Here is a 25,846-nt window from a genome sequence, read left to right as displayed (position 1 = left end):
GTGTGATGACTGTATTAGAATAGTTTCAATTGGGTTTCAGAAATCACCTCAGGACTGAAACAGCACTAGTGAAAGTGATGAATGATCTTTTTATGACCTCTCATAGTAAACTCATCACTGTGCTTGTCCTGTTAGACCTCAGTGCAGCATTTGATACCAATGATCATAACATTTCACTACAGAGATTAGAATACAGTGTCAGTATTAAAGAAATCCACCTCAGTCGTTTGAAACCAATAGTTCAAGTCTGTACATGTACCGTAATTCCCGGACTACAGAGCGCACCTGATTAAAAGCCGCATGCTCTAATTTCAGAAAGAAAATCAATTTTATACTTGTACAGGCCGCACCGGATTTTAAGCCGTATGCGTTTCACTCGTAATATGAGATATTTACACAGAAATATTACACGTGAGGATTTTTAACGTTTAATTTAATCCGTAAGGTAACATAAACGTTATGGTAACATACAAAAATACATACTGCAAATGCTTCTTTTCCTCGAACAGCGCCTGTAACACGGCTACCTTTAAGTATACGTACGTATCAGTAACACACAAATTACATTGCTAATGTTTTTTTACGGAACAGTGCACAAACAACATTACGTCTCTTAACAACCAGTAAAAATATATACCGTATATATACACTACTTATCAATTTTATTGGTCTACTGTTGCCAGGCAAAATGTTTTTGGTCGCATGAAAAAAAAAAATGCATTAGCCGCACGTCAGTATAAGCCGCAGTGTTCACACTGTGGTGAAAAAGTAGCGGCTTATGACCCGAAAACTACGGTAAATGAGGAGTCTTCAAATATGAAAGTTGGTTATTGAGTTATACAAGATTCTCTCCTGGGACCAAAACTATTTACCTTTTACATACTTCCTTTAGGTAACATTATTAGAAAAACTGCATATATTTTCATTGTTATGCAAAGCTTATCTATGGATACTGATGACACAAATCAATTAGTTAAACTACAGTTATGTCTTAAAGGTATAGAAGCCGGGATGTCCTGTAACTTTCTTCTCCTAAATTCAGAAAAAAATTTGGTTGATATTTTGCCCTAAAAACCAGATACTTTTTCTGGATGGCATTACCTTGGCCTTCAATAACACTGTTAGGTGTGGCTGTGTGCAGACAGGAATAGGACCCAAGGTGCAGACTCCGGAGACAGAACTTAAACCAAAACAGATTTAATGCTGAACTCAAACATAACATAACTGGGGAAAAAGGTCAAAAATAAACTAACACCGGCGGATTGACAAAACACACAGCAAAATAAACGGTAGATCGCGACACGGACACAGAGAAACACAGGGCTTAAATACACAGAAGGAGCAATCAGGGAATGAATAACAGGAGGCAAACACAGCTGGGGCAAATCAGAACTGACGAGACAAAAGGAAGCGTAAACTGAACACACTGAGATAAGACAGAGACCTTCAAAGTAAAACAGGAAACACATAACACAGACTCACATGCAGGCACTACAGAGGGAACAGAGACGTGGGACCAGGGCAGACACAAACACTGACTGAACACGGGGATATAGGAACTAAGGATACACAGAGACGCAAACTAGACAAGGGGATACAGGTGATAGGGGAGACAGAGCAACTAAAGAAGACAGAGACATAAACCATAAGACAGAACTCAAAGAAACCAAAGACTAAAAAGTATAAATAATATAATAAACTCAAATACCCTGGGTCAACGACCCAGGCATCCTAACACACTGTGAGGAATCTGGGAGTCATTTCATCTGCATATGTAGGACTGCCTTCTTTCATCTGGACACTGTCTCTATAATTAGAAACATCCTGTCTCACAATAATGCTGAAAAACTGGTTCATTGATTCCTCATTTCTGGAATAGACTATTGTACTTAATTATTAACATGTTCCAAAAATTCCCAGTAAAGCCTTCAGTTGATCCAAAATGCTGCAGCGAGAGTACTGAAGGGTACTACTAGAAAGTGAGACCATATTTCTCCCATATTGGCTTTTCCTCACTGACTCCCAGTAAATGAAGAATTGAATTTAAAATCCTTCCTCTTACATAAAAGGACTTAAATAATCAGGCCCCATTATAGTACGATATCATCCTAACAGAGCACTATTCTCTCAGACCACAAGCTTATTTGTGGTTCCTTGAGTTTCTACAAGTAGAATGGGAGGCAGATTTTAAAGGGCCCTCAGGCTCCCAGTTTCTCTCCACTTTTAAGATTAGACTGAAACCTACGCTTTGTTGTAAAAGTTACAATTAAGGCTGTGATTCTTAAATGTCCCTTAGTTATGCTGCTAAAAGATCTGACTTTTTTTTGACTCCCCACATGTTTATATACCACTGTAGTATATCATTAAATTTTTGTCATTATTATTACTTAGTCAGCGTTTTGTCTCGTCTTCCTCCCATTGCCCCAACCAGTCACAGCACATAGCTGCCCATTCCTTAGCACCGATCTACTGGAGGTTTCTAATGTGCGAAGGGAGTTTTTCCTTCCCACTGTTGACAACTGCTTGCTCATGGAGGGTGGGGGCCCTTTCATTGTTGGGGTTTTCTCTTAAAGAGTATAGGGTTTTTATCTTACAGTATGAAGTATCTTGAGGTGACTGTGATTTTAATCTTCTTCCTATTCTTCCTTATTCTCTATATCTCTGTGGGGTGGAGAGTCCTTTTTTGTGACTAATATGTGAGCATGTAAATGGCTGAATGTGAATTGTGCTTTGAGTGGTAAATAGTGGTAAATAAGTTAAATAACACTGCATAAAAATGCAGTGTATTTAACATTTACAAAGTTGTAACTATGTCTATTAGTTAGCTGTGTGTAAAATGTTCTTGAGTTATGGACAAAAACATTTTTAAAAAGAGTGTTTCAGCATGAGTCAAAAAACTGCATACTGTGCCTTCCCATAATGCAAGCTGAAAGCATCTCCAATTCGTAACAGGAATGATTCATACCGTTGGTGTTAAAAACATACACCCAATTCCAGAATACCATTTCACTGTCATATATAGTCCCTTCCCTACAAGTTACTGGTTTAGTAAACTAAGCTGGAATCTCCAAATCACTTTGAATGACATTGTTTAGACATCCCCCATCGAGCAAAAAACAACATGTTTGAAAGTATCAAGCGTGTTTAACTACATTCTGAAACGTTCCTGCATGGTAGGCAAACTGTAAAGTAAGTGCTCTTGCTTTAGCTTAATGTCTAACATTTTAATGTACGCTACAGTAGATATCACACACACAAAGCTGTTAAAGCCTTGAAGAAACTCCCTCTCATGAGCTCAGGTGACCTTTTACCCACTCTTTCTGCTTCCTGTGCTGGGTAGCACACCAAGAGCCTCACTTCCTGTGAGAGACCAACTTTTCCTCACAACTGTTTGTGCATTCATCTTCCTCATGTTAATTAATCTTCATTCTTTTGCCTTTTTTAGAGCTACTGTTACTGTTATGCAACTGTCAAATGGGTTGTTCACACTTCTGTCTCCCTCTCTTGCCCTCAGTGTGCTCTTTGAACTATTATATCATATAACACTGGAAGAAAAAACAAAAAACTCAGGGCACTAAACTGGTTTGTAGAAACCAGTCGAACCCAGGACCTCACAACATCCACCAGCATCTTTAATGCACGGCAAACCCCTCTCTGTTTTTACAAGTGGCACTGCCACAACCACATACCCCACAATGACAAATGAAATAGTTTAACCCAGCGAGCACTGTGGGAGCAAGCCAGTACAAAGACCACAGGCTTCATACAGAACACACAAATCTCCTGAAACACACCAATGCACAAATATACTAGCTGTTATGGACCCCATATCACAGCTACACCACTGTCACTGTTGCTTCTGCAGTGCTTTAAACTGTTTTTCCCCTGCAGTCAGCTGCACACACACATATGGGAAGAGTTTGACCAAAAGAACTGAATATTTAACACAATTTGGCTGCAATAGCTAATACATCACAAGAGTACAGCTCTGTGCTTGTCTATACAAACACTTGTGATGTATATAAAACTCTGAGTGAACTGGCACACAGGAAGGAAGAAAACCCGGTGCACAAAGCAGCTATGTTTACACACTTAACATAAAACTCAAGACGTGTACATTTAATGTGGAAAAACACAAAGTGGTAAATCTGCAGTGGATGATTTACATAGACACATCTGGTTGCTCCATAACCAGCACACACACACAAACACACACACAGAGAAACAAAAGATCTACAGAAAGGGGACATACACCGAGCCGCACAAGATCATGTCTCGACATGCTTGGACATGTAATTTTCACTCCTCAGCAGCCTCCTGCAGGGGGTGACAGGTAGGTGAATACTCAAACACCTGCACAGCCATATCACTTGTTTACTCCTATAAGTGTTATCTCATATGCAATATATCAGGTCTGACTGACACAACTTTGGCAAAGTGGAAGAAAATAATGCACCTTACACATAACAGTGGTCTAAGGGGAAGCCACCACTACAAACAACAAGTTGACATATTATTAGAGCTTACTAAATCCCTTAAATCCCTTAGAGTCCAACAGTAGTGTCCTAAAGTTGCTTTCAAAGCCAAGCAAGTTTTATGTTACGAGCACATAAACACACTTAGTCATCAAGTAGCTTCTGCTACCCAAATATGTAGCATTATGCACCGCCAAAACTTAACCTTAACATAGACACTTTTTCGTTTTGTTCCTTACTTTTAGGTCACCAGTTTAAAAACATCACATGACCAGAAGGAGGTCTGTTCAAGCTGCTTGAACATCAACAAGTAGGTGACAGAAATACATCAGCCTAAAGAGCGAAAATACACAGAGGTGATGTAAGGATTGGGGTGTGGTAGGACGTCACGCAATAACACGTGCCATATCTGCTAGTTTGTCACATGATGTTCAGGAGAGTTCAGCAGCCCACGCATTAATAACCCTTACTTTTTCCAGAGGCTAGCCCGGACGTTCTTAACACTTCACAGAACACCCAGATACTCTTCCTTATACATACACAGAAACAGGGAGATGGTAAACAAGGAGTGGATGTCACCGCAGTGCTCTGAGCTTTCATACTGGCACAACTCGCTGGCCCTGTTAATAAACACACTCTCACTGTGCACAGACACACACACACCAGACTGGAAGGAGCGATCAAGATGTACTTGTATAGAAACATGTACAGTACCTTTGACCTCAGGAGCTACAGTGAGTAATCAAAACCAGCAGTGCGTGGTTCAACTTACTGTGCTCAAATTATCGATTAATTAATCCACTAGCAATCAAAACAGACAATCCACTGACTAAATCAGTGGAAAAGAGAAAATAGTAAGTAGCCCATCAAATAAAAATGCATGCAAAGCATGGTGTATGCTTAAAAAGTGCCATATTTTATCGCTTGACACAACATTAATTTGAAGACTTTAGCCAATTTAAAATTCTCTGGATATTATTAACTGCAACAAGAGAGAAAGAGTAATTTATGACAGGCCACAGACAGCAGTGGTCTTTCTCTACCAAATATCCATGACTATTTCAGCGAAACAAAAAGTAAAACTTTAGTTTATATATGTAACCCATCCTACACTGCACAATCAAAGAAGACACAAAGCCAGCTATCAAGTGATATTCCATGACAACCTATAATAGGAGATAGTATGGGTATAGTATAGGTGCACTATACTAGTGTGTGAATGGGTGAATGACTGAATGTAGTGTGAAGCGCTTTGGGGTCCTCAGGGACTAGAAAAGCGCTATACAAATGCAGGCCATTTCACTAACTCATGGGTTGAGACCCCACGCACCCTTCTAAGGTCTAAGTGATGCAAATGATGCTTTGCAATATCAAACTACAGGGTGGGCCATTTATATGGATACACCGTAATAACATGGGAATGGTTGGTGATATTAAAGTCCTGTTTGTGGCACATTAGTATATGTGAGGGGGCAAATGCCACAAGATGGGTGGTGACCATGGTGGCCATTTAGAAGTCGTTTTTCAATAGGAAGAGGGCCATGTGACACATCAAACTTATTGGTAATGTCACAAGAAAAACAATGGTGTGCTTGGTGTGCCTGTACTGTATGTATTAGTTTACTTATTTAACAATGTAATCATCTCATCATAAAATATGTTATTTACAGTAAGACATCTCCCCAAAGTAAGCATGGTTACATCAAATTATATACATCAAATTGTCAAAAAAAAAATCGACATAACTGCACTGTTTGGAATAAAAACTGGTTTCGAGTTTGAAGTTCGACTTTTTGGACACAAGTTGAAACAGAGACTCAGCAAGGCTCTTAAATCAGTCATGTGATTTGGACGCATTAGGGTATCTGTTTACTGCAGAGGGATATAATCTGGTTTAATGTGGTCAGCAACAACTAAAACAAAGAATCCCATTGATTAATAAAACATAAAACAAAAACTATAAAACATGGAAAAACATGTGAAAAGGAGAAAGGAAGTATAAATCATCTTCATGTTTTTTGGTCTTGCCCACTGTTCCAATCCCCATTTCTTTTAAATAAACATTTAAAAGTATAAATATTAAAAACATTTAGGGTTGAAACCAGGTTCCTCAATTATTGACTTGTGAAACATCCCATAAATTTCTGTTTAGAAATAAAAATGTAAACAAAAAACATAATAATAAATATTCTAATAACAAATAGTTAACAACAGCAAAATATAACCTACTTCACATTATGGTTTATAGTAAATGAGGAACCCAAAAAACAGAACCAGTGATATAAAAAAAAATAGCCCTAAAAAGAGATCCATCAAACCAAGATAAAATTAGAGCTTCAAATAAATATATTTAAATTATATTATGATGATTTCCAACTCTATGCACTTATTCTTGTAGCTCTCATTTATCTCATGCTGTGACGCTGCACCTCAGCTCATCTCCCTTTAAGCCAACTTTTATCTGATTGGCTACCCATCTCAAACAGAAGGTCTGAATGTGAAGTGGCAAAGCTGCTGCATTCACATCCAGAGCTATACGCCTGACTGTATTAAGGACATCCATATTCAATGGCATCATTAAAATCCAAGAGTGGATCTTTTGTACATTTTCTGATATTATTTTATTATTTTTAATATGAGCATCCATCAGTTTTATTATCCATCCACCTTCTTCTGCTTCAGGGTCAGGGAGGGGCTGGAGCCTATCCCAGCTGTCACAGGGTGAGAGGCACAGTACACCATGGACAGGTCGCCATCCATTCCACATAGAGATAGACAAAAATTCACACCGACAGACAATTTTAGAAGCAACAATTAACCAGTCAATTAACCTAACCCCATGCATGTCTTTGGACTGTGGGATGAAGCCGGAGTACCCAGATCCAGTTTGCATGGGGAGAACATCCAAGCTTGAAAAGAATCCAGGACCTTCTTACTGTGAGGCAGCAGTGCTAAACACCACGCTACTGGTGTTAAAAAATATAAGACCAAAAATAAGGACATGCTCAATATATCCGCTATAAATGACAGTTACTGAAGCCTCACAACATGTCACACATTATATCTGAGTTGTTCAGCAACCGCATTATAAGAGAATTTACTTCTTTTAAACTGTTCTCTATTAATAATGGTTGGCTCAATGACTGACCTTTCACCTCCTGAAAGGATCTGTGCACCTGGACTGCTACACAAACACTGTAAGCTCCTCCTACCGCTTTGGTGTCTGGAAAACAAAGGATCTAACCGCTTCAAATCATGAAGCAAAATCCTCTGTGTCTTCCCTCCAACACCGTATACAACATGTGATTATTACTGACATGCATGTTCCACCTTTAGGGCAAATGTGAAAAACACAAGTGACTAAGCTGGTGTTGACGATGAACTGGTGCCTTTGTTGCAAGCAAGTACAGGCTTGACCACAGAAACATACTGATATAATACAAGAGATAAAGATGTTGACTTTCCTCTATCTCAACAACGCTCACAAGTAGTTCTTGGTAAACTTTCTGGGAAGAGATACAAATTAGGCGAGCCTGATTGTGATTTTAATGGGGCCCAGCACAAACCCACAACCACACACACAGAACACAAACATTCATCCTAGTTTCCTAGAAGTTTTTGAACAAGCTCCAGCTGAAGTCGTCCAGAGTGTACATGCAGTTCCCCTCCTCCCAAATGTCTTCTGTTTTTGCACAAACTGTAACCCACCCGCCAACCCCTTCACAATCGCACCCCTCCCCGACATCCTGTTCCTCCAACTCCCCCCCTCCTCTTTACTTTCTGGCTGCAAATAAACAGAATCTAGAGGTGTGTCTGCTCTGAGCCAATAGGCAGCCTCTCAAGCCTTTGCCACTGAACCAATCAGAGCAGCCAGCAGCAGCAGCCGTCTTGCCTTCTGTTAACGGCAGTTGTTGTTTTCCTACTCTCCGTGTTTTCCTCGAGTCTTCAGAGCAATGGATGGAGTGAATGAAGAGGAGGTCAGGTCAGGCATTAATAGACTCTGAGTGCTTCCCCACAATTAGGTGGGGGCTAATCTCAAATTCACGCATGTGTGCTTGTGTGAGTAAAGTGCACACACACACACAAACCATTCACTTATCTTTGACAATCACACCCCCTCCCCCTCCCTCCCTCGAACCTATACAGTCCACACTTTGTTTCTTGCACATAAACATCCCCACTCCCTTTCTTGCTACCCCCCCACCCCCCACCCCACACACACACACACACACACACACACACACACACCTCACAGTTGCTGGTTGTATCTGGTCAGGAGGGTGTGGAAAGCTGGCATTGGGGGAAAGACAGTCAAGAAGAACACCTGTCAAACCAGTCAACAACAGCTCCATGTATGAGTGACAAGCACTTCTCCAGTTTTTATGTTTTTTAATGGAAATCTTTGCAAACACTGACATAGTTTAAACCTAGGATATTTTCAGTTTCAAACAGCACAAGAGATTAAAAAAAGTTCTCACAGACTTGTACAAGGGGAACATTCATGACTTGTTTTCTCACTCTCCCCCCTTCCTCCTTATAGCCACATTGATGCAACGAGCCTGTATTGCACAATACAGAGTGTTGTTTGTAACTGCTAACCTGTCACATCTCCAAAGAAAACTGCAGAGAAAACACAGCCCTGTTAAGAGGAGTGTTTTCTCAGACCTTCTACGATCTGCTGGCAATAAAATGAGTGTCTGGTTCATATGTGAAAACAAGCTTGCAGGGTTTTAAAATCTGGCACACACTCTTTATTATCGTCCTTTACTCATGTATGATGATGATGATGATGATGGAAATCTACAGAGACAAAGGAGGAATGATGTCATGTTTGGACGAGCCTCTCGGATACATGGTCAACTTTGCACACCCACATTCAGAAACAAATGAACACATGTGGAATTTCACAGATGAATTTCTTGGTTCAACAACAATCTGATCTTTTTTTCCTTTTCTTCAACCACGTAAATAACTGATCCCTGTTGATCCATATCTGTGAGCTACCTTCATATCTATGATTTATAATTTATAAAAGTAGTTTTCCACCTTCAAATCCCACATTTTAGCTCCATACTAATTATTCATTATACTGAATGTTTTCTCAGAATTTTGACTAAAACTGCATTGATGCTTGAGTTTTGAGGCTTATATAACAACACTGATATGTGACAGGTAAGTCAGGCATGTGTCTCTGGATTAATTATAGAAAAAGTCACCAAAATTTCAAATGCCTGTGCAGCCATGTGTTTTGTTAATATAATATTGCTCATACCTTTGGAGCATTTCTTCCTACATGAGTTTACTGGCAGACAAAGTATAAGAAGGTACTCTCAAGTTATCAGTGTGCTAATATTATAATATTTTAAGACTTCTGTAACTTGTATTGTTCTTACTTTTATCTACTCCTTGTATTTATGTTCTTCTTGTGTGTGTGTCTATTTATATAGTCCATATTTAAAAACCTTTTTGTATGCAGAAAGCAAAAGGGACTCCGGCTTTCTTGTTTTTGTACACAAACTTACACAAAATTAAAGATTCCAAAATCGATGCTGGCTTTTGCCATCTTTCATCTAAATGGTTGTACATTATTACCGATGTCTGACTCAAATTCTTTTTCCCCATCGACTTTTTTTTGTCTTTGAGCTCTGAGCAGTTTATTTGAAACGCTGCCAGTTCAAACGTTACTGTTACATAAGATGGCTAAAGACCACTTGTTTGCATCACAGCCTGCTCCGTCAAATTAAAAGCAAACATTCAAAATACAGGAGCATGTGACAAATCAACTGACCAGCCGGCCAAAATTGGCTTAGTATATCTAGTTAAGCACACAAGATATAATGGGCAAACAAATAGAGCTGTGTTGGATATCGCTGCAAGGCAACGCTGCAAAAGAAAAACAAGCAAAGCGTCCAGACGAAGATAAGCAAACACACAGAACTGGCAACGAAAATGACAGATGGGTAATACAGCCACTGAGAGGGGAACATTGTTTTCTGTGTTGACACGACTGATGTCCAAAGTACACCGAATGATATGTGAAGAATGTGGAAAATCTATACACCAACCAATCTGCCTGCTCAGTATAATCAATCTTTAAAGGCCAGTTTACGTAAGCTACAAGTTGTACTCACAGCTGATTTTAAGTTTAAAACCTGCTGTTTCAGACTAAGAAAACAATGCACGGACTTGCGAACTGATTGCTTGCTGGATGGACATCAGCCCTGTAAAAGCACATTGTATAAGTTACCAAATGTCACTTGTTTGCATTATATCTTCACAACAAATCACGATAAAGGGTTCTTATACAGTTCCTTCCTTTCCCTCCTGCTTTCTTGACGTCAAGTGAAGAGAAGCAAGTCAGTTGCCTGCTGACACTCCCTTAAAAACAAGCCAATGAATGACTGTGACTGATTGATTTCCCGAGGGGAGCTCTTATCCAAACAGACTCATGGAGATCATGAAGGTCTCTATTCTTACTCCAGATATTAACTCTTCTAACATGTTGAGAAAATGTTCAGGGATGAGAAAAGCTTCTCATATTTAGAGGTTTACAGATTCTTCAGATCATACAGTAAAAATAGTCATGGGCAAATATCTAAATGTCTTAACCAGCGGTGAATAACAAGAAAAGAGAAGAAAAAGAAATAGCTGACTGAGTAACCCAAGCATTTCTGAATATTTTGAACTGGATGGCTGCCATCCACAGCATGTCTGGTTTCAGGTTCTTCAGGGTGTGCCTCGCAGCATGTTTGGATGCTTAGAAACCTATAGAGGACCAGAAAAGGTGTGGCAACCTGCCAGCACAGACTACTGGGGAACCAGATGGAGAAGAGGTTGTTGTTGACATTTCTCCAACCATCGATTTCCCTCTGGCCTAGATACTAGATACTGGCCTAGATCTCTCAAGAGTTTAGCCAAGCTTGGCCCCTACTATTCTTGTACTACTAGGATCAATAAAAGTCAGACCAAATCATTTAAAAAATAAAATCCAATGCTGGGCTTTATCTCCCTTCTACACCCTTGTTTTTTAAAGTGTAGCAGTGCCAATGTTACAGCTGGGAACATCTGCCTTTTATATTTCTGTGTTCTCCCAATGAGACTTTTCATGTATGTGAAGTAGAAAATTTTATTAAACAAGCATTAGAAATATGTGAAGCTTCAGTTAACTGGGCGACAAACTCCAAGCAGCTTTCAGGGAAAATCTAAGAATGGTGCAACAGATTATATATAAAAAGATGGACACAGGCTTCTGCCAAAAAAAAGTGCAGTACACCTGCTTTCTTGCTAATGGCCACCAGGGGGCAGCTCCTCTGGTTGCAGAAATTATTCTAGTTGCATATTTATGCGACCAGAATAATCAGTAAACATATTTAGGCATGTAGCCATGCTTAAGTTCAAACGGAGCATCAGAACAGGGTAAGAAAGATGATTTAAGTGACTTTAAATATGGTATCATTGTTGGTGTGAGATGGTCTGAGTGTGCTGATATGCTGGGATTTTCAAACAAGAATCTTTGCATCCCCCTCCCTGAGCCTTGTTCTGCCAGAGGTCTCTTCCTGTTAAAAGGGAGTTTTTTATTCCCACTGTCACACCAAGTGCTTGCTCAGAATGGGTCATTTTATTGCTGGCGGTCTCTCTATTAGTGTACAGTCTTTAGCTTACAATATAAAGCGCTTTGAGGCGACTGTTATTTTGAGTTGGCGGCATATAAATCAAACTGAATTGAAAATTGTTGATGTCAGAGGTCAGTGGAGAATACTCATTACAAACAAGGTATGCAGGAGTGCATCTCTGACTCCCCAACACGTTGAACCTTGAAGCAGATGTTCAGCAGAAGACCATGCCAGGTGCTATACAGAATTCACCAAAATAAGACCATATAAGAATAACATTCTCTGGTATGATGCATCTCGTTTTCTGCTGCCACATTCAGATGGTAGGGTCAGAATTTGGTGTAAAACTTCTCCAAAAGCCATACTTCTTCACTTACCATTAACTTTTACTTAAAATGCATTTGAACCTTCTTTTACGACCTTTTTCATGTCAGCTGCCAAAAAAAAGAAAAAATTCATTCTCAGCTCGGTTTACCTACTAGAAACTATGTGTCATCCACACACTGATGACTCGGTCTGAAATATTATCAGTGTGGCTAAAGCCAACATCTGGAATTGCTTAAAAAAAAAAAAAAAAAAAAAAGAAACACTCTTGATTACTTGCACAAACACCAAAACACTTTCTCTTTCTTACAAGAGAAATACTTTATAATATTTAGGAACCTTGGCATACACTAATAACTGGTAATGCAACACAATAAATCATGAGTAGCAGTACATAGAGAGTGTTGCATATACTTACATTCTACACTGTCGCAAGACGTTATAAAGATCTTAAGTTAATAGTTCTTTGTATCGTTACCCTTCCTTCTTAGAACCAACAATAGCAATTACTTTTCTTTTGCTACTTTCTTTGAATTTTTGTTGACTTTTTCCCTCATCCTCAATCCTTTCCCTGTTTACTGTTACATTTAAGTGTACTTTCTGCTAGCCCTCAAAGGACCTGTTTATTCTCCTACCTCCATTCCAGTCTCATTTTGTCTTTCCTGGACAATAAACAATGCTTTGCCTTGTTTTGAAATATTTGTACTTGTTTAGATCTCTGTGTAATGTGAACTTTAACCTCAGAGATTACACTTGGATTTTTTTTTGTTTGGCATTTTAAACAAAGGGTTCATTCCTTGTTTTGATCAGCAACAGCACAGGGAGTCTGCTGATTTAGAGGTGGTATTACACAATGCAAACCCAGATACAGACTCTTTATCTATGTATATTTTTATTAAGAGAGCTCAATTGTGAATCTATACAGAGTGGGTGCTTAAACACAGAGCTACATCTTTATATACCTATATTCAAATCAAAGGTTTGGATGTGATATTTACTACACTAAATTGGATGAATGCTACAGATGCATGATAAAAAAAAAAAAAAAGCACAACCAAAATTATTCCAACTGTTTACAATGAATTTCTAATCTTACAATTTGGTGCTACAACACGGCAATCAAACAGAAATAAAACTGAGCCAGTCTGCTATCAGTCTGCATTTAGTTTGAGAGGTCAAGTTGGCAATTACATAAAATCTGTTTGTGATAATAACATAACACAACATTAACTGGGATAAAGTGGTGGAAATTTACAAATGGGTTATATGTGCATACACATAATCTCATATTAACTACATTCAGAGTCCAACTAGAATTTTAGATCTGAGACAGAAATTCAGAAATTGATTTAATTGTAAAATGGGATTGGTGCTTAACAACTTTGCAGGGGTGAATTTAAAAAGACATTTAGGAACCATTATACAAACTCACATTTTTCTTATCTGTACCCCCTGGAAACAAAATTAGAAAAGAAAAATTCCAAAATGCTTTCCTGCTTTTCCTGAGAGAATTTCGAGGTTTGAAGAGGTTGTGCGTGTTGATAGTTTACATATAATGTAGATTACAGATAAACATCCCAAACCGATTCACAACAAAATACCAGTTTTAAAGCCTTTTAAGCCCAAGCTTTAAAGCAGGAGTTAGCAAACCAGCAGTTGACATCATAGTGGCATCTGCTGGCACTCAAGATAAAGTTTTCTCTTCTTTCATACAAGCAACTGAATCGACTACCAATACAAGTGAAGAATATCACTGACTGTCATATGACCTGGCAATAGGTATTCACTGCCTAGGTTACCTAGGCAACTGGAGCCTGAAACGCCTATAAGTGACCGGTCATCAGCTTCAAAGTGATGTGTCAAGAGCTTTCAGTTTGTACCCAGCTTAATATAAGTCCATCCAGAAATATTTTTGTCATCACACATAAAAAGAACTATCAACTGTTTCCCTCAGTGATAAAATTGACTTTATCTGCATGTGACTTAAAACTTAAATCAATGCTAGCATCTAAATAGCTTCATTGAAACAATAGTTCTGAGGTAGTTACTTAAACTTATCCCTCAGTAGAAACTGCATGTCATCCACATTAGGGCTGCCACAAACGATTATTTTGATAGTCGACTAATCAAATCCATTGGACGTAAAACGTACAGCTTATTGCACCAGCAGCATCTGCTCTTATGTAACCATCATTAGCTTACAGCTTTAAGTGTTTACAGTCTGTGCTAACTAAAAATAAAGACAAGATGATAGTTTATAAAATTTTAATGAAATTTGCAGATTGTTTCGGTGAAGTTTAATAAACTCCTTGCTATCTAAAATATAACAGGACACCAGAGTAAATTCTCCAGCATCTCACACTTCTGATAATCAGCTGTCTGCTTGACGTTTATTCAGCTGTGTAAAAACTATAACTTTAATCTCAGCCAAACCGATTTACTCAGGAACAAATAAAATACTAAAAAAGCCAAACAATAACATTTTTAAGTTATCTAAGTGACTCATATATCATGTTTAACCTGAGTAGCGAAAGACGTGATTTGCCGGGAGTCCGGTGTTCTCACGGCTCTAGTGACCTTGCCCCCAGCTAGCTATCGAGCTAGTGGGTAACAGACGTCTCCGAAAACTTCGGAGCGCTTTTGAAAATATGTGGTGTCTTGATAAACTGAGCAGATATTTGAGGTTTACACAGCTACAGTGGGGCAAAAAAGTATTTAGTCAGCCACCGATTGTGCAAGTGCCCCCACTTAAAATGATGACAGAGGTCAGTAATTTGCACCAGAGGTACACTTCAACTGTGAGAGACAGAATGTGAAAAAAAAATCCATGAATCCACATGGTAGGATTTGTAAAGAATTTATTCGTAAATCAGGGTGGAAAATAAGTATTTGGTCAATAACAAAAATACAACTCAATACTTTGTAACATAACCTTTGTTGGCAATAACAGAGGTCAAACGTTTACTATAGGTCTTTACCAGGTTTGCACACACAGTAGCTGGTATTTTGGCCCATTCCTCCATGCAGATCTTCTCGAGAGCAGTGATGTTTTGGGGCTGTCGCCGAGCAACACGGACTTTCAACTCCCGCCACAGATTTTCTATGGGGTTGAGGTCTGGAGACTGGCTAGGCCACTCCAGGACTTTCAAATGCTTCTTACGGAGCCACTCCTTTGTTGCCCGGGCGGTGTATTTTGGATCATTGTCATGTTGGAAGACCCAGCCTCGTTTCATCTTCAAAGTTCTCACTGATGGAAAGAGGTTTTGGCTCAAAATCTCACGATACATGGCCCCATTCATTCTGTCCTTAACACGGATCAGTCGTCCTGTCCCCTTGGCAGAAAAACAGCCCCATAGCATGATGTTTCCACCCCCATGCTTCACAGTAGGTATGGTGTTCTTGGGATGCAACTCAGTATTCTTCTTCCTCCAAACACGACGAGTTGAGTTTATACCAAAAAGTTCTACTTTGGTTTCATCTGACCACATGACATTCTCCCAATCCTCTGCTGTATCATCCATGTGCTCTCTGGCAAACTTCAGACGGGCCTGGACATGCACTGGCTTCAGCAGCGGAACACGTCTGGCACTGCGGGATTTGATTCCCTGCCGTTGTAGTGTGTTACTGATGGTGACCTTTGTTACTTTGGTCCCAGCTCTCTGCAGGTCATTCACCAGGTCCCCCCGTGTGGTTCTGGGATCTTTGCTCACCGTTCTCATGATCATTTTGACCCCACGGGATGAGATCTTGCGTGGAGCCCCAGATCGAGGGAGATTATCAGTGGTCTTGTATGTCTTCCATTTTCTGATGATTGCTCCCACAGTTGATTTTTTCACACCAAGCTGCTTCCCTATTGTTGATTCACTCTTCCCAGTCTGGTGCAGGTCTACAATACTTTTCCTGGTGTCCTTCGAAAGCTCTTTGGTCTTGGCCATGGCGGAGTTTGGAGTCTGACTGTTTGAGGCTGTGGACAGGTGTCTTTTATACAGATGATGAGTTCAAACAGGTGCCATTCATACAGGTAACGAGTGGGGGACAGAAAAGCTTCTTACAGAAGACGTTACAGGTCTGTGAGAGCCAGAGATTTTCCTTGTTTGAGGTGACCAAATACTTATTTTCCACCCTAATTTACGAATAAATTCTTTACAAATCCTACCATGTGGATTCATGGATTTTTTTTTCACATTCTGTCTCTCACAGTTGAAGTGTACCTCTGGTGCAAATTACTGACCTCTGTCATCATTTTAGGTGGGGGAACTTGCACAATCGGTGGCTGACTAAATACTTTTTTGCCCCACTGTACATTCTCGCCTGAAAATATGTTAAACGTTTATTTTGTGACCCAGAAAGAATAATAAGAGTAATATTAAAACTAACTAGCTGCCGCTGTCACTACCCGATCCGTACCGGAAACCCGATCGGTACCCCGCATGCGCAAATCTTACGTCACTTCCTCTCTTTGCCAACATTGCGACATTCAATATATTTGACTGATACGGTTATCGCCCAGTTAGCTCCTAGCATTTCTCAACAGCTCTGCCTCCTTTTCGACTGCCCGGGACATTTAAACAATGGATAATCCGTATACAAAGAAATTCATGCTTTTCTCCTCAACAGAGAGCGTCCCCCGATTGAGCAACAGCGCCGTAAAATAAGAAGAATGGCGCCTAATTACAGAGTTAATAATGCAGACTTTGTAATATCTCACGTGTAGATTCATCAGCCAGATGAAGTGTTTACTGACAATTGACAGTGATAGCGCACATCATCATCACTATTCCAACAATCCTCTCCTCACAGACAAGCATAAACACACTCGACTATCGCTAAATCAGATTTAACACACGTTTGTAATGACGCTAATTCAGTTTACAATAGGGTTTATTCGCTCGGTCAGCAGGTGGCGGTATCCTCGTACACTGGGGAGTAAACTGCCATTAAACGAACAGAAGAAGAAAAAAAACATCTGCACATGCGCGGTACGGATCGGGTAGACCCGATTTGTATGGTCAGACTTTACACATGTGCAGTAAGGATCGGAGAGTCCTGATCCGTAACTTTCTTTTTATTTTTCGTTTTTGTCTACATTGTACTGAAATGCTTCATTATTGCAAACATTTTAAGATATACTTGTTATTCTTAACATCTTAACAGATACTCTGACCCATAACTATCGTAAAACGCTACGACCGGAAGTAGAGACCTTTCGCGCATGCGGGGTACCGATCGGGTTTCCGGTACGGATCGGGTAGTGACAGCCGCCATTGTTGGAAACTGAGCTGGACTGCGCTATGAATTCTGGGACACAGCTTCTTCTTCGGGGTTTAACGGCAGCTGGCATCCTTGTACATGCAGTGCTGCCATCTTCTGTTTCAGTCCGTTATTACACTCTTAAATCCTGCTACTTATTCCTGCGTCTTTTGTGATCTTACAAAGCTTCAAACAACGCGTCGACTATTAAATCAGTCGTCGACGATTTTGATAGTCGACGTAATCGTGACTAGTCGACTAATCGTGGCAGCCCTAATCCACATGCTGATGACTGAGTTTGTGACATCAAAGCCAGCATCTGGAAAAATTAAAAAAGAGAGGGATAACATTGATTACTGCCACAAATAAAACACCGGAGGGTTCAATGACCAGCTTCCAGAATATTACCTAACTGGTTTCTGCAAAACAACTCAGTAAAGATTCAAAAAAACAAACATCTTACTTGTGTGCTTCACAGTCCAAAGATATAAAAGTAGAGGCATTAGGTAAAACGTTATCAGGAAATTCCAAGACTGCTTTCTACAGGCTAAATATGTATGTGTGTGCATGAATGTGTGTTTGTGAATCACACAACACTCTGGCTGCAACTAAGTGTCCAATGAATCCCAGAGGTGTGATGGATGACAGCATGATGTAATTATATCTTGTTAATTTATGTCTTAGAACATGTAGTATCTAAATGAGGGTAAACAACTCCATCCATTTGAGTTGCACCTTTGTGCTGAAGTTTCCGTTCTATATTCAGACATGAAAAACACTGAACTGTTAGAGAGACACACACACACACACACAAAAAAAGGGGAACATCAGCATTTCCTCTTTGACATGTGAGTCTTAGTTAAGGCACAAGGCACGGGCATCTGAAATGACCAAATCAACATATATACAGAAACCACACTGGTCCCAAACAGAGCAGACACACACACACACACACACACACACACACACACACACACACACACACGTAGCTTCAAGTTTCACTTGTCACACACGCTCACACAAACACACAAACCCACAAAAGCAAAGCGATGGGCAGATACAGACAAGTGTGAGAGACAGACGGAGAGAGGAAGGGGTAGAGTGTGAAAAACATGCTGTCAATCTGCACTCACTGGCCAATTATAGACGGCCGTGTTTATAACAGAGCTGTATTTTTAGGTAATTTATGAACAATTCTTAAAAGTGTCACATTTCTTCACTTCGTCCACACCATCTTTCACACACAGCTTTCGGACGTCTCTGCTGTAGGGCTGGTATACTGATTTTTACTGAAAATTATAGATTGTAATTAGCTCAAAGATGATGATGAATTTTAGCAAAGGGAAAATCGGACACCAGTGACATTTGTGTGAAAATGTGCAAAGACCTCAACAGCTGAGCTTCGAAATAAAGCTCGGAACTGGGCTTTTTGTGCATTCAAAATCAATATCTATCAATAATTATTCCATAACATAAAAAAATCTGGACAGACAAAACAGACAGCCACACAGACGTCGCCATGGACCCCCAGCACACACCATCTGATGACAAAATTATGTTGCTTACCACCGGCGAACACTAACAGACTCGCTGACAAGTAAAGGATAAGCAAAAGTTTTGCATCTCTATCAAACATAAATGTCATCAAGTTACTTAGCGACCCCCAAACAATGGACTACAATGACCTAATTTTAGACTTTATGTACCTATGATGCATTATAAAACCATTATATAATTTTTATGTCACAACAATAATTTCTCGTTTACATCCACAAAAGTCGATTTAGATGTGTCCAGCTAGCCACCTAGCAGCTGGCAAAAATTACAAATTTTCAGTATATAAACAACATCTAACACCCATATTTTTTTTCTTTGCTAACTGATAAATCTAATCATGCTGAGAAAACAGCACAAATAGGTCAAAAATAACACTGAAACGTGTATGCACTAGTAAGGTTACACATACTGTTCTGCATTTGCTAAACAAATATATTGTTTACATGATTCATCGAATCTATTAAGAAGAAGAAAAAAAGGGAAGTGGACATAAACAGAGGGGCCAACATTGCTCAGAATGAAGTTGTTATCTTTAGTCAAAGGAACATCTTTAGGTTAAAGGAGATTTTGGGGATATGAACCAACCATATGACTACAACTTCCTTGTTCAGCATCTAATGTAAAAAAATGTATGTTGCAAATACAGATGCAATGATATACCAACCAATTGGACGATTTATAGTGCTCTTATCCTGGGCCGGTGACCTTCCTCCTGTATGAAAGATTACGAACCAGTCCATTTCATGCATAAACAATTTGCAAACAGCAGTGCTCATAGGACTTTCTTTAGGCATGTGAATGAAACATTTTGCTTTTTGCAAAAGCTGTTTAAACTGGAGCCTAATGATATACAGACTTTTTTCATGGCAACATATTTTGACCACTTTTGTTCAAGCACTGACACTCTTTTGTCTTGATGTTAACAAAAAACAAAAACAAAACAGCAACAGCAACAACAACAACAACCCCACAATCACTGGAAAACACTAATTCTACTGAGTGCAGCAAACCCTGTCAAATCCTCGTTCAGTAAAAACTGTCTAATAACATTTGGCAAAGTCTAGAAGAGATGATTTATTTATTTCATCTCATTCATCTCAGACAACAGGAAACCAGAAGGCTTAGCCAGCATGAAGTCTTGGTCGGGTATGCTCTCGACTAGCTTATCTGAGAAGGACACCAATGCAAACGCTCTGCAGGTCCAGAACTGCAGATGTGTGAAGTGAAGAGGGTTTTTGAAACTGTTTAGTATACGCACCACGGAGCAATCATTCAAACAAATACAGTGCGTTTAATCCAGTAATGGAGTCTCCTTAAACATACATAATAATTCTAATTGTGTTAAAATACATATAATGGAGGATGTGGACTATTTTTATATTATGAAACACCTAAAATGTCTGTTTACTTAGAGGTGAAGATTAAGCTAACAATTAAATCTTCACTTTTGGGCCACTTGGGGTAAGCAGATGTACATTTACACAGTTTGTCATTGTAAGGGCAATAAGCTCATCATTTTAAGTAGCTTAGCTTTGTTCCTTATGCAGTTGAAAAAAAAAGAAATAAATTATTTGGTCAGCAAACATTAGAGTAAATGCATTCTCACAGCACAAATAAGTGTCCCCTAAAACCCTTCACATTAAACAAAAAAGTATCATTATCAGCCATCTTTGTCAAAAAGAAAACAAGCAGATGGAAAAAAAAAACACATATCAACAACACTGTGACAAAAATTTCTCACTATCATTTAATCTGCTGAATGTGTGCGTGTGGGTGGCTGGTGTGGTGGATCGATATCATCACAGGCATTTTGACATAACGCCTCATTACGCTTTCAAAATTAGATGCTTTCTGCAACTTGAAACCATAAACACCCTTAAGGCTGCGGTTCTCAAGCTTTTTATGGCACACTTCAGAAACTGAAAGTTTGATCAGTTTGCTTTGTCACTTATTTACAGTTTCAGAAGTGTGTGATAAAGTGTGATTTTATTTAAATAAAAAGATCACTGAAAAGCATCAGCAAACACTCTCACCTGGTTCCACTCACTACCCACCTGCATCCCACAGTTTAAGACCCACAAAGCATGGTACTTTTAGTAGGTCATTTTCCAGACAAAAAGGAGTTGTGTATTTTAATTTCTTTATTTATATTTTTTCAATGTTATTATTGTTTGCTGTTATAATAGCAATTTTTGGTCTTGATGTTATGTTTAATGTTTTCTGTTTTTATATCAAACTGTTAGATGTAAGAATCTGCTGCATCCATATTATAAACTTTTACGCCGCGTTTCATGGAATACAGGATACAAGACTTAGCTGGCTGTTAGCCAGTTGGCTCATCTCTGAGGTAACCAGGCTTTTATGTTATTATGTTACTATTATATCAGGACCATTAATTAGTGGCAAGTGGCAAGTCATTTAGGTACAAGGTGTACCTTTGTTGTTGTGTGCTCAAGAAAAGTGTTATGGCATTATTATAAGTAGTTAGTGCGTACGGTTACTGTTGCTATAAGGTACATTTGAACATTTTTTTCCTAAAGCTAACCGAGCAGCTTTCAATGCCTAAACCAAACCAGTGAGTGAAAGTTATTAAAAAACAAAATGGAAAACACAGAAGTCCTAACAGGAACCTAACTGGAGTCTCGTGTTTAGCAAACCAGTCATTTTATTCAAAACATTCAGACACTGACACAGCTTCCACGTGCTCCTCAAAGTGATCACATCCCTAATCATTCACAGCTTGAAGTCTCGATAAAAGCAAAAAATAAATAAATTCTTAACTGCTCATCCAGCTGAAGGTTGCGAGGCGGGCTTGAGGCCCAGACATGTTGTCAGTCCACGGCGGGGCTAAAACACACTCACATTTACACCTTTGGCCAATTTTGAACGGCCAAACACGCACGTCTTTTGACTGTGGGAGGAAATGAAGGTATCTGAAAGAAACCCACACAGGAAGGCTCCAGCAGACTGTTAAGATTTAAACCCAAGACCTTCTCGATATGAGGCGACAGTGCTAACCACTGCAATCATTTTAAAACCCCCGTTTACCCCACCCTCTCACACCTGTCTAGCCATGGTATGCTGTAAGTAAACAGACTGAAAAAGGATATTAATTCCTTTACAACTAGAGATGGCCTCTCAGTTCTAATGTTGCCATTATTTTTTGAAGGTATTGTGGCAGTTTGGTGTGGTCGTGGTGTTAAATATTGTTGTTCCTCTCTGTTTTTTATGATGGTCCTGCTTCTAGATGAAGAAATCTGCTGCTTGCTCAATGCAGACTTTAACTGCATGTTTCTCTGGGCTTCATTGTTGAATAATGGAGTATATTATGGTTTATTAGAGTAGTGCAAGTGTTTCTCAAATGTTTTCTAGTATGCTGAAAAAAGTTTAAGCACCCCATCCCCCATTTTAAATCAATAATAACAATTAAAGCAGAGAATGAAGTTTACTTAAATAAAAAAGGTAAACTCAAGCACATCATGTGTATTCAGCTTAGTTTCACATGTTTTTACCCGGTTGTGCACACCCCAGAGTTTGAGAGGCACTAGACAGTATTTAGCTGCGTTGACCTGCTGGCTACTCTTTGAAGTCCATGTGCTGGACTAACCAGACTTTTGGAGCACTGTTGTACTGCTAAAGCAAGCTCACATCTCCAGGGGCTAAGTTAGTTTTATTTTGCCAAAGCCAGCATTTAAAATAAAGGTGTCCCTTTGCTGTTATGCCCTGAGAGTTCATTCCAATAGTGATATAGTATGAAAAGAACTAAACAAAACATAGTCCTAGTTTTCTTCCATATTTTTTAAAGGTATTTGTACACATCCCGCAGTTTGACAACCACCGCATGGCCAAAAAAGCAAATATTGGCAGACTTTATCCTGTAGCGGCACCTGTCCTATAACAAAATATCATGAGTTTTGATAATGTGGTGCATATTCCATAAATTGTACTTCTAAGTTTAAGCATGATGGAGCAAGACAATTAATTAGAAAATGACGATATAAAAACGTCTATCGTTTCATTTTACGCTATTGTTTGTTTCGTGGTGTCGCAAAATAAACTGTTTACGGCAATATTTTTTCATCGTTTTTATGGTCACTGTAGTGGCTATATTAATTTCTTAAAGTTCTCTCTTTCTCTTTTATTTGACATTACCACACTACGGACAGACAAGCGCCTGTTTTTATGCGTTGTGGTTAGCAACAACAACGGTAACACCATCGCGTGTCCGCTTGCTTATGTTCCACATAAAGCTTTCACAATAAAGCTCAAGACTTAAACCTTAGACTCAAACGTTAGAACAGGCTTTTCCCCGCAGCACGCCGTGTTATAAATACTCACAAAGAAAACGGCGGCCGTTACAACTTATGTCTAAAAATGTATAGTTTCATGCATCGGTTAAAACACTCGACTCCAGCTACATGACGCGCAGCTGGAAACACTCGCGCCAAACAGAAGTTTTGGCGCGAGATATGTGAAGACTTATCAAAGTGTCTGAAATGTAACATTCCAACTTCCCCCTTAATGTGTTTGTTGGGCAGCTTAGATAATGTCACTTCAGAAAAGAATATAGCCCATATGGTTTTCACTGCCCTATGCATAGCCAAGAAAACTGTCCTCATGAACTGGAAAAATAAAAATAATCTTAATTCTAACCAATATAGAAATTATCTATTAGATTACATTAGTCTTGATACAGCCTCTGCCACCACATCAGATCAATTGCTCTGGGCTCCTTTGATCAGCTCCATCACCTAGCGGGGGTGGGGGGGTCATAGTTTGGTCCCGCCTTCACTGTTGTGATTGGTGTGGGGGTAGGGACAGGCTAAGGGCGTCGGGGGGTTCCCCGGAGGCATCTTCCTTGGGGGGCTCAACCCGGGGTAGCGGTCATGTCCGGTTGGGGGCTCTTTTGGCTCTCGGGTGACTGTTTCCTCATGGCTGCGTGCAGCAGGGTTAGGGGAGGGTCTGGGCTGACGGACGTGGGTTACTGACCTGGTAGCCTGTCTGCCCCTGGGTGGGTCCGGGATGGGCGTGAGGTTCTGGGGGCGCTCCGTCTCTGGGCCGGGGCCCTGGCCGGGCCTCGGGGCCTTGGGTCCTGGTTTGTGTGTTGCCGGGGTTGTGGGCGGGTGGGTGCATGGGGGCCCATCCCTGGCGCAGGGTGCCGCCGGTGCGTCGAGCCACCTGGGGGGCTCTTCAACTGGTGGGGGAGATTGTCACACTTTGCAGGAGCTTTCCTCTCCTCAGGAACTCTCTGCAGGAGGGGGAGATACAGGAGAGGTGGAGAAAGATCTCAGCCTGGGCGTCTATTGTCTCATGTAGTCTGGAAGATGAGTGGATGGTGGGGTGGGTGCAGTTTTCTCTGTGGTGGGGTTGGGTGGACTGTCCCGGGCTCTGTGGGGCCAGGGGGCGCTGCTGCGCTGGGCTCCGGTCTGGATGGGCCTGGGCCCCCTTTCCCTGGCGGGTCGCGGAGTATGGGAGTGCCTCGCTTCCTTCCCTCCCCATCTCCAGCTGCCTCCCTCTTCCCGCTCCACCACAACCACCCACACCTTGGAGTAGGGGTATGTCACCAGGGTGCAGAGGAGGCTACCCCCTACCCCCCCCTCTGTCCCCTTCTGGCTGCCTCTGCCTCAATTTTATCCCACAACTTAGACATTCACATTACTCACACTCTCATTACACATACATATAGGATCTTGGGGGTGGGCACGATACACGGAGTCCAAATTACCATCAGGGTGTACACCCCACCCCTGGCGTCGTTGCCCACCTCTCAATACACGTAGACATTGAGGGCTAGCAGGAGGGACCATGCGCTTACCTGCTGCTCTCTGGCAGGTAGCTCCATGCCCTCCTGGGTTTTAATTGCACCTTAAAACACACATGCATCAACACTACAATGAGCGGGTGGAGGGAGGTTTGGAGTCTTCTCTCACCCCCATTCTCTGCGGCCTGCTGGAGCGGGGGGGCTAGGAGGAGTTGGCCGTCCGACTGCGGTCTGGAGTGTGGGGCCTCCCTGCTGCTGCGGAGTCGGGGCGGTCTGCCTCTCCCCATCGCAGGGAAAAGGGTAACACCACCTGGGTCTGGGTGCAGTTCCCCCCCTCCAGGGGCAAGGGTACCTAGACCCGGTTCGTAGAGTACGCTTGGGGTGTGTGATCGTGTGTACAGCGTCTCTTTATGTCTGTCTCCACGTCGGTTGAGTGTGAAGTAAGTGCATATGAGAGCATGAGGGTGGGAATGGATGTTTGTGTCTGTGTGTGCCTGTATGTCTGTGTCTATATGTCAGGTTGGGTATCAGACGCCACCTCTCTGGGGACATCTCATGCCCTCCAAGGTTTGGAGGCCTATCTCCACCCACCACCACTTCCCCTGCCAGTGGCGGACTCCCTCAGGTGTCGGTGCGTTGGTGGTTCTTTGTGTCTGGGGGTGGGCGTCCGGGTACACACCGGCTCACTCCTTGGCGGCCGCTTATCGGGGCCTGGAGCCTGGGGCTCGTTCGGGCCACTTCGGAGGTGGGGTGCCCCCGGCCTCTCGGCCTGGGGCTCGGTCACTCAGGCACAGCTGGCTGCCGGCGGAGCTCACGGGCGCGTCACTGCAACTCCCCCTGGCTTCTGCTCCGCGGCTGCTGAGTGA

General features: G+C 40.9%; 1 protein-coding gene across 1 annotated transcript in view; it reads right to left on the bottom strand.

The window, feature by feature from the left end:
• The window catches only part of sesn1 (sestrin 1), a 74,341-nt gene that overhangs the window by 31,635 nt on the left and 16,860 nt on the right, over positions 1-25,846 (bottom strand). The gene's annotated exons all lie outside the window — the stretch shown is intronic.

This window comes from Mchenga conophoros, linkage group LG15, assembly GCF_057382185.1.
Source record: "Mchenga conophoros isolate Kocher_MC1m ecotype Shallow Benthic linkage group LG15, M_conophoros_male_GT1.1, whole genome shotgun sequence".
Lineage (NCBI taxonomy): Eukaryota > Metazoa > Chordata > Actinopteri > Cichliformes > Cichlidae > Mchenga > Mchenga conophoros.
The sequence above is the reverse complement of the archived record's forward strand: the minus strand, read 5'-3'. Positions and strand labels throughout refer to the sequence as shown.